The sequence below is a fragment of the Micropterus salmoides genome, unplaced genomic scaffold, assembly GCF_014851395.1.
Source record: "Micropterus salmoides isolate LMB-PRFRI ecotype aquatic unplaced genomic scaffold, ASM1485139v1 Ms_hic_scaffold_12, whole genome shotgun sequence".
Taxonomy (NCBI): domain Eukaryota; kingdom Metazoa; phylum Chordata; class Actinopteri; order Centrarchiformes; family Centrarchidae; genus Micropterus; species Micropterus salmoides.
Genome location: NW_024040263.1, coordinates 27,361,748 through 27,370,470, shown reverse-complemented (window position 1 = coordinate 27,370,470; position 8,723 = coordinate 27,361,748). Strand labels below are relative to the sequence as shown.

At 41.4% G+C, this 8,723-nt stretch overlaps 1 long non-coding RNA gene across 1 annotated transcript; it reads left to right on the top strand.

Moving 5' to 3' along the window:
* The first annotated feature begins 734 nt into the window (after window positions 1-734).
* Window positions 735-7,644, top strand: LOC119898569. The gene is made up of 2 exons (XR_005443598.1): window positions 735-839; window positions 7,202-7,644. It is a non-coding gene; the product is annotated as an uncharacterized LOC119898569 (long non-coding RNA).
* Window positions 7,645-8,723: the final 1,079 nt, after the last annotated feature.

The following is an 8,723-nucleotide window of genomic DNA, read 5'->3' as shown; positions in this document are numbered from 1 at the left end:
TACACAATTTCTTGGCCAGGACCAGTGACTTGTTACTACTATAACCAAAACCATATATTGTAATGTTTACACTTTGGTTTTTGTTCAGGTTAAACAAAGCATATAACATGCTAATGAGATAGTTTTAGAAGTGCTGGTATGTGGATTTTGCTACCTTTTGGTCAGAGCCAGGCTAGCTGTGTCTCCGTTTCCAGTCTTTCAGCTAAGCTAGGCTAATCAGCTGCCGCCTGTAGTAAACTTGAGGCTACTGCAGGAAATTTAAAACATGCCCTACCTTCGTTAAACGTTATGTTAAAATGAAAATGTTCCTGTTTGTCCCTTGTGAGCACAGGTTTGATTCAGTGGTCGTTGCAAAACTGGACTCTGTATCACCTATACAATGTTAAGGACAACACAACATCCCCTTGTAGAATCACCTAATGTCCTCCTGCAAGGCTAGTGGGGACAGAAGCTGTAGTGCTGGTATGCTTCTTCTGGCTATGTCCAGACTGCTCTTCATTAGATGAAGGCAGTTTAAATTTATATGTAAAAAGGGTTTATGACAATGTTCCTAATAATGTTGGCCGCTGTAGTATAAAAAAATATCTTGTCTTGCTTTGCCTCAATGCAACACTGTTGCTTCGCTGGCATCTCCCAGGTGTTTTGCATCAGTAGCTAATTACTAGTCAGAATGGCCCCCTCTGTGTGATGTCAGTACTGACCCTCCAGTCTCTTGCTACACACACCCTGGGGCCTGTAGTACGAAGCAGGATTTGAGGAGAGAGAGCTGACTTCTGGATTAACCCTGGGTTTTCAGTTGTACGGCAGTGGTTGATGTTTTACTGGGATACATCGCCATGGTAAGTAACCTGTGGCTGGGGGAGGTACTATCCTTTAGTATCCTTTGAGAGATCAACGACCTGACCAATTACTTCTCTTGGAAAATGGCGTCACCGTTGATAGAATATCTTGCACGCTGTTTAATATGCTGTGGGAGATGTTTCTGTATACCGATATCATCCTCCAACAGAGACTGATTGAAGCATTAAAACCTAGTAGCCTACTTGTTATACTTTTAAGATATGAACGTAAGCAGCTCACTGCTTTGAAATATGTTTTTATATTAATTTGGCTGTCTGCCTAACACATCCTGTTGCAGCTGTAGAAATGTTTTTTTTTTCTTTTAACGTTAGGCTAAATATTCTGAGTATATTTTGGTATTCAAATTAAATTTAATATAAACGTGTTTTTTATAACTTAAGGTTGCACATTTACAATTACTCATTTGGCAGATGCTTTTATCCAAAGCGACTTACTTATTTGAGGAACAAGAAGCATCAACAAAGCATCAAATACAGCACAAGATCTACAACTGACAATTCATACTAGTAAGGGCAGCAATAAATACTAGTAAGAGCCAATAGCACGTATGGCATCAATGGGGAAGGAAGTAAGAGTTAACAAAAAAAGTGCAGTCACTACAAGAGAATTGTAAGGGGATTGAAGAAGGGCACAGGAAGTGCATGTTAGAGGTTAGGGGTTAGAGGGGTTATAAGAGAATGTGTTCCCAGAAGAGATGAGTTTTCAACAGCTTCTTGAAGTTAGAGAAGGACGGCCCTGCTCTCATAGCATGTGGTAACTCGTTCCACCATTGTGGTGTCATAGATGAATCAGATTTTTGAAGCGAGAAGTTCTTGAAAGTGGGTTGGACTCCACTTTTAATATCAAAAAGCCAACAAACAAAAAGCCACAGCTGAAAGATCTAATTCTAAAATTGTCATACACACCATAAGAAGTCAGATTTACTCTTGCCCTAATGATGGGGCAGTGATGTTATAAGCCCATTAACTTACACATTCCTTCCAGCTGTCCTTCCTGCATTTGGCAGCTGCAGCTGTGCTGTTTTATACCTAGATTATGTGTATAAGTTCTTCGTATTTGTCTAATATTATAGTTTGCGCTTAGTTTCTAAAATATGCTGCCAGTAGACTTGTTTGCAATTGGTTTTACGCCCCTTTTATTTGAACACGCTTACGGAGTTGATAACCAGCGTCGTGTGAACCTTTAGCTTGATGTCACAAAAATATGGCATGCTTTGTTTTTCTTCAAGTCTATTATTAGAAATAGTATTATTAGTATTATTTGTAGTAGTATTATTTGTTTCAACGCTCCTGGCGGTGGGGACATACGTTCAGTGTCTTGATCAATGACGAAGACAGGATACATTGCTTAAAATTGTTTTTTTTTTTAATTGACCTAAAGCTTGCAAGGTTCAATTGAAGAAACTGTGTAAACACGTTCCCGTGACTCCTGAATATTCTTTTTGTCCATCTGGCATCCGGCAAAGGTCAAGGAGAGCAAGGGAAAGGAATGGTGTCTCAGCTGACTAACATGCTCTGTGGCTACATCTGTATTCCTCTAACCTCACATGCTTGGCTTGTGATATCTGACTCTTGAGTGGCAAGTGTAATTCTTTGATTCGAAGATGTTTCTCCCCTCTGGGTGGTGGGCTGCTCTACAAAGTCATAACACAGCACAATGGGCTCCTTGTTGTCAGATGATTAGGCAGACTGGTGTGTGTGTGTGTGTGTGTGTGTGTGTGTGTGTGTGTGTGTGTGTGTGTGAGAAGAGGGAGTGTGTGTGTCTAGTTTGTCTGACAGCAGTTTCAAATAACAATACATGTCAGAGCCGGTGAATAAGCAGTCTGACTGGCAGAGCCTTTTGTCTTCCAGACCTTTTCAATATTGTGTGAGAACGTCAGTGTGTTGATTGGGGATTTGCCGGAAGGGGCACATATTGGAAGAAAAGTGAGCTTTAGTCAGTTAAAAAAGCTTTTCACATTTTTTCTCATCTAAAACCACTTTGCTTTTTCTGTATATAGTGCATAGGTGTGTGTGTGTGTGTGTGTGTGTGCATGCGAGTGTTCTCTCACACCCTGAGTACTGGGTTATTGTTAATGACAGCATGTGTGGCTATCAAAGACAAACAGGTGAATGGGTATCTTGCTGTGACTGATCTCTTTCTTTCTTACTCATGCCTTTGCCATTTTCTTTAAAAGGACAAAAATCTAGAATCAAATATGTCCTTCAAAAATGGGCTCAACAGCTAATAACTAGCTAAATATTAATTTGCATGTTTTTGTTTTAAGCGCATGGTCGCAGCAACTCCTCTAGCATTATTACATTTCAAACTAGGTCAGCGGAGGGCAAGGGAAGCACTACATGGAAGAAAACCCCTTTTTCAAAGACAAAAGGGAAGTGAAGAAAGAAATGCAACAGAAAAAAGGTGATTGTAACTAAATAAATTAAACATAGCTTGGCTAGAGGGCGGCTTCAGGAAGAAGTGCAGGAAGACAGGATGTGAGAGGTGGGGCTGGGAGTTGAAGCAGGATATTTAACTGCATATCAGGTCATAGAAATCAAAGCCCTGGGGCACAACTAAACCAAACATGTCCCTCCCGATGAAGTGCGAGCGCCGAGACAAGCTCTGACCTTTGAACTTCAACCTCTCCACGTTTTGAAAGCGGTCACAGAGGCACATCTACCTCTCTGTTTGGCATGTTTAGCCCTAAGGGGAGTGTTTTTAAGCTGACAAAAACGTATTGACAGGCAAGGATATAATGGTTGATAACACTTTTGTTAGTGTGTGTAATTTTTACACGGAGCCCTTTAGGCATTTTTTAAGCTCTGCAGGTGGCCTATTTTGCATACAGCGAAGGAGAATGTTCATGCCCGGATCGTAAAATGAGTTGAAATATAGCTAAAGAGAAGGGTTCTGGTAAATGTTATTTCCACTCATTTCTTTTCAGTTAAGGGCTAATAGATAGCATTGTTTCTACTTGTATATATCTGGCTATTACTGTTGCTATATCCGATTCACTGAAGCAGAAGTATATGATGCAGGCCACTTAACCAGCATCCCCTTCAATTTATTGACTTTCATAATGTTTCCCACCGGACATTAAAACTGATATTTAGCAAGCAAAATGTGAGCCACAAGTCCCTTAGGACTCCACATTAAGGAGAAATCCTGCAAGATTTAAAGCTAAGCACTAAAATAGCAAATGGCGATAAAGTTCATTTTGTTAAAATTAGTTTCATACATGCTTTTTTCTCCAACGATGACCTTCTCTTCTCATTTCCATTCTTGTTTCATTTTGTCTCCCTTTGTATTTTGCTCCAGTCTCCATCCCACGTATCAGGAATCACCCGTGTATGTCCAAAACAATAAGATTCTCTTCTTCTTTTTGCAAAAAGCGTGTGCAATTAGGACTGCTGAATTTTACTCTGTGGCAGCACTGTGTCTGCTACAGCCTCAGGGCTTTCTTGATATGAATGGGATTATTTTAGCGTTGACGTGCAACCACTCGGTTCTTGCAGAAACATGCACAACCCCAAAACAAATGCACACTCACTAGATTTATTTTTCGACATGATTATTGCCAAGGTATGAAGCTACTTTATTTTGGCATTATCAGTTATCTGCCGGGTGGGCTCAGTGGAGTAGAAGTAGGCCACAAGAGACAGTTTGTGTGTGTCCGTGAATGCGTGCAGGCTCCTGTTTATGTACCATCAATGCAGGTTGCAGGCCCAAGGCCACATTTAGTCATCCTACTAAATAAACTTTCACTGAGCACACTGCATGATATCTGACCTGAAACAAGACTTGAAAATAGGAGAGGCAGAAGGATAAGGAAACAAGTGACTGGAGATAATGGAAAAGAGAGGAAATTATTTTTTGCACTGCAATTACTGAGAAAAAATTAAGAATGTAGAGACAAGCCTACAACCTAGTATACAGTTTAAGGAAGCACTAATTTGGTGATTTGAAAGTAAAAAAGGTCCAGGCACCAACGAAAAAAATGGGCTAAACTACTTTGAAGGTAACAAAATCCACAAACAACATTATACAATTACCTTTAAAGCTCGCTAATTGTAAAAATTGTATTATGTTTGTTCAATGTGTACAACAAGTGTAAAAATGACTCATGGTTTTACAGAGGGGTGTGTGGTCTCAAATCCATAAATTTGACAGTAAGAGTGGATAACAACTTTGCATGTGCAGCAATCGTCAGTTATGATCAGAATAATGAGTAGTCAGGGGTGAAATGCCAGAGCAAGAGAGAGGAGGTGGTAACGAGGAAAAAAGATCATAGCTGACTCAAATTGTAATTCTCAGGCCCTTTCTCTTTCCGTCTCTTTTTCTCTCATGTTTCACTCTCTTAAGGCGCTCTTACCACACGTCCACCTCATCTCTCATCTCTTTTATCTGCCTGTTTCACCCGCTCATCTTCACCTCTGCCTCATTTACAATTGCTCCTCTGCTCCAGGGAGCGTTAACCTCGGTCATCCATTCGCTGGGCCCTGAGGCCATGATTAGTGAGATGGGAGAGAGAGACGGATAGACAGAGGAAGGGAGTAATGCTGAGGAGGTGGGTGGCGGGGGAGGGGCTCAGCAAGTCTGCAATGCGCACAAGCCAGACGCAGCCAGTGACCCACCAATCAACCCCAAAACAGTGCTGTACATACACCTCACTTGCAAAAAGCGCTGATCTCCCACAGGGCCTGTTATTTCCAAAAAAAGGGAATTAAAAACACCTTTCCAACATTCACACTGCATAGCTGTGACAGAACTATTGTCAAACATCTCAAGTTGTAATCTGGTGCTTTGCTCACACATTTCCTGCTTCTGGCTGGCTGTCAGTTTCCTGCTGGACTCAAGCCAAACAGCATCTACAACCACAAACATACTCGAGTTTCAGATCATGGATAATTGGGAATCATGGTGTTAAAAGTGCTAAATGTACTGTTTGGGATTGACTGTCAAAGTGTGCATTGGTGCAGTGGGTGTGACAGACACAACACTCCCAGAGGCTAAGGGGGTGACTGGTATTTAAGCAAATTAAGATTAAGATTTAATGTTATAAAGATTAAAGCATTGTGCCTGTGAACCTCTTGTTAGTGTTACCCAGCTAACTTTTTTTGTGTTAGCTAGCCTACTGAAATACTTAAGCTAGTGTTCGTTTATAAAGTGATGCCACAGCAGTATGAAGTACAGCAAATAGAGGATTTACATTACCCAAACTGGCCGTGCAAATTTTACAATGAATGTAAGCTTCAGCTAGATATCTATGTAAAAAAGGCTGGTGCTATATATCATGGTGTGTTTAGTTAACAGTCGTTTTAGTTGAGCTAGCTAGCAACACACAATACGTTTGATTGCTTCACCAAATGTTACAAACTCTGGACCTTTCACTGCTCTAGACATGCATGGACACTCCTATCTCATTAATACATAAGCAAGAAAAATTGGAAATGTGTGGATTAAACAGAAATGTTGCTTGAGGAAAATTTCAAAATTTGTCAAGATGCAAAACAAGGACAAGAAAGTATTTGAAAAATAAACTGACCAAGGGAAAATTAAATACAGTTTAGCTTATTTTACCAACTTATTGCTAGTAAAGGAAAAACATCTCTCTCTCTCTGTATTTCTTTTTGTGCATTATTTTCTTGTGGTTTTTTCCTCACATAACTGATAACCTTTTACTACATTCTGTTAGTTCCAGGGCTCCATAAGCAATGTGTGAATGATTTGGTATTGTAAACAGTCCTCCTCACCTCCATCTATACCATCCATTTTTTATTTCATGGCTCACTTGACCTCCATACTCTCTCCTTCTCCCAATTTACCCTCAGAAAATAGATACAAGATAAATCAAGATAGACTGATACAGTGGAGTCTTTTTACGACATGACATCATCACACACCTACCTTCAGTCCTGTCGCCCTCCATCTTTTCATCATTTCCCATCCTTTCTCTCATCCCCTCCTTCAACTTATTTTAGCTTTCCCTTTAACCCAAACACGTGTCAGTCCCTGACATCCATCCATCCATCCCTCACTCTTGACCGTTGGCCTCTGTTCAATCTCTCTGTCCCTCCTTATACCCAGTTTCTCTCTGACCATCATCCCTCTTTCCTCTCCTCTCTGATCCTTCCATCCCTCTTATCTACTGCATAGATTCCTCCATCCCTTCCTACAGCAAAGTCCCTGCAATTAGACCTCTATTTCTCTTGTTCCATTCTCTGGCTCTTCAGCTCTGCTTTCTTCACCTCTCCTTGTCTGCTTGCAGACCTCTCGCCCTCGCGTCTGATCACCCTTTTACGTTCCAAAATATCAATCCTCATTTCAAACCTCCTTACATCTCCTTGCCTGCCATCAGGCCACTCTGATCATTCCTTCCAGCTTTCGTCCCCTGCCCCCCTCCGTCCCTCGCTGGTTCCTGACCTCCATCCTCCCTGTGATCATCCCTCCAGAGTTGAGGCCATCTGTTCCTGCAGGAGAACCGAGTGCATCCTAGCCCCCGACGTCAGCCAGGATGTGTGTATTTATGCATGTGTGCCAATTTATCTGTCTGCATGTGTGTGTGTGCGTGTATGTGTTAAAGTGTGAGTATGTATTCGTCTCCCAGACTGTAAAAAATTGAGAGTGTTGCATATTCATGACACCAAAGGTGTAGTACCATTTCTACCTTTTATGGAATTATCTTCCAGGCCCCATCAGTGATGGATTGCTGCATAAACAAAAACACTTTGATATCTACTGCATGATGGATGCATATGGATTATATGTAGATGATTATAGCTAATAAAGCTGATACCTGTGTGCGCTCTTTCTCTAAGTATGTGTATGTGTGTGTGTGTGTGGTATTGTGTTTGCGTGCGTAGGAGAGTGGGTGTGTGTTAGTGTATGCGTGTGTATGTGGTAACAGTGAGAGTTCAGGCCCACAGTGCTCTCCCTGCTCGATTAGGAAGTAAACAATGTTTATTCAGGAGCAGCTGTCTAAGGCAGATTTCTGTGTGCGCATGTGCCAACATTCACTCACACACACACACACACACACACACACACACACACGTGCATTCAGAGGGATAACGAAGGCATGGAGAAGAGAGAGATGGGTTTGTGGCTGTGTGAAGCCAAGGAGGAGAGGCCCCAGTGGAGTGTACACACACATACATGCACACACAACCAAACACACAAAGAAAGAAATGAATGCAATTGGTTCACAGGCAGCTACTTCTGCAAAGACAGACAAGCACTTAAAATGACACCTGTGAATAAGTTTTGATTCTGAGAATCATGGGTGTCATTGTAAAGAGGCATGCATGGCCGCGCTGACTCTTCAGCCCTTAACTGAAACAGAATGTGGAACTCAAAGTGAACTCTACCCAGACCTTAAAGAAAGACCTCACTGTGCCTTTTACTCTTCATAGAAAGCACATGGGAAGCTGCACTGTTTTTTCCCCTCCTAGTCATTTTGGGCTCTTAAAATGGCCACTTGTTTCTTTTATTTAAAAAAGCAATACAGTATGGCAGCTAGTATTTTCATTTTGTTGTAAAAACAATAAAAGACTGTGTTATGTCTAACAGATGTCAGAGAGTGAAGGTGTAAAAGGAAACCTTGCTGATTTCTATTCTGAGCCACTTTATAGACCTTTCTCTGAAAAAATAACACGCAAACTTTACAACCAAAACCATCACGATTTGCCGTCTAGTCCACCCACCTCCCTCTCTTTCAGCCTTGCTGATTCTCCCCTCTTGTCTCAGCAGCAGCTGTGCGTATTCCTCCTCAGGGTGAATCCGCCACGAGCAAGAAGGCCTGCTTTAGAAGAATGACCCAATTTATCAGACACAGCACTAACACTGTTGATGGATCTAATTAAAATCTGTTTACAAATCTT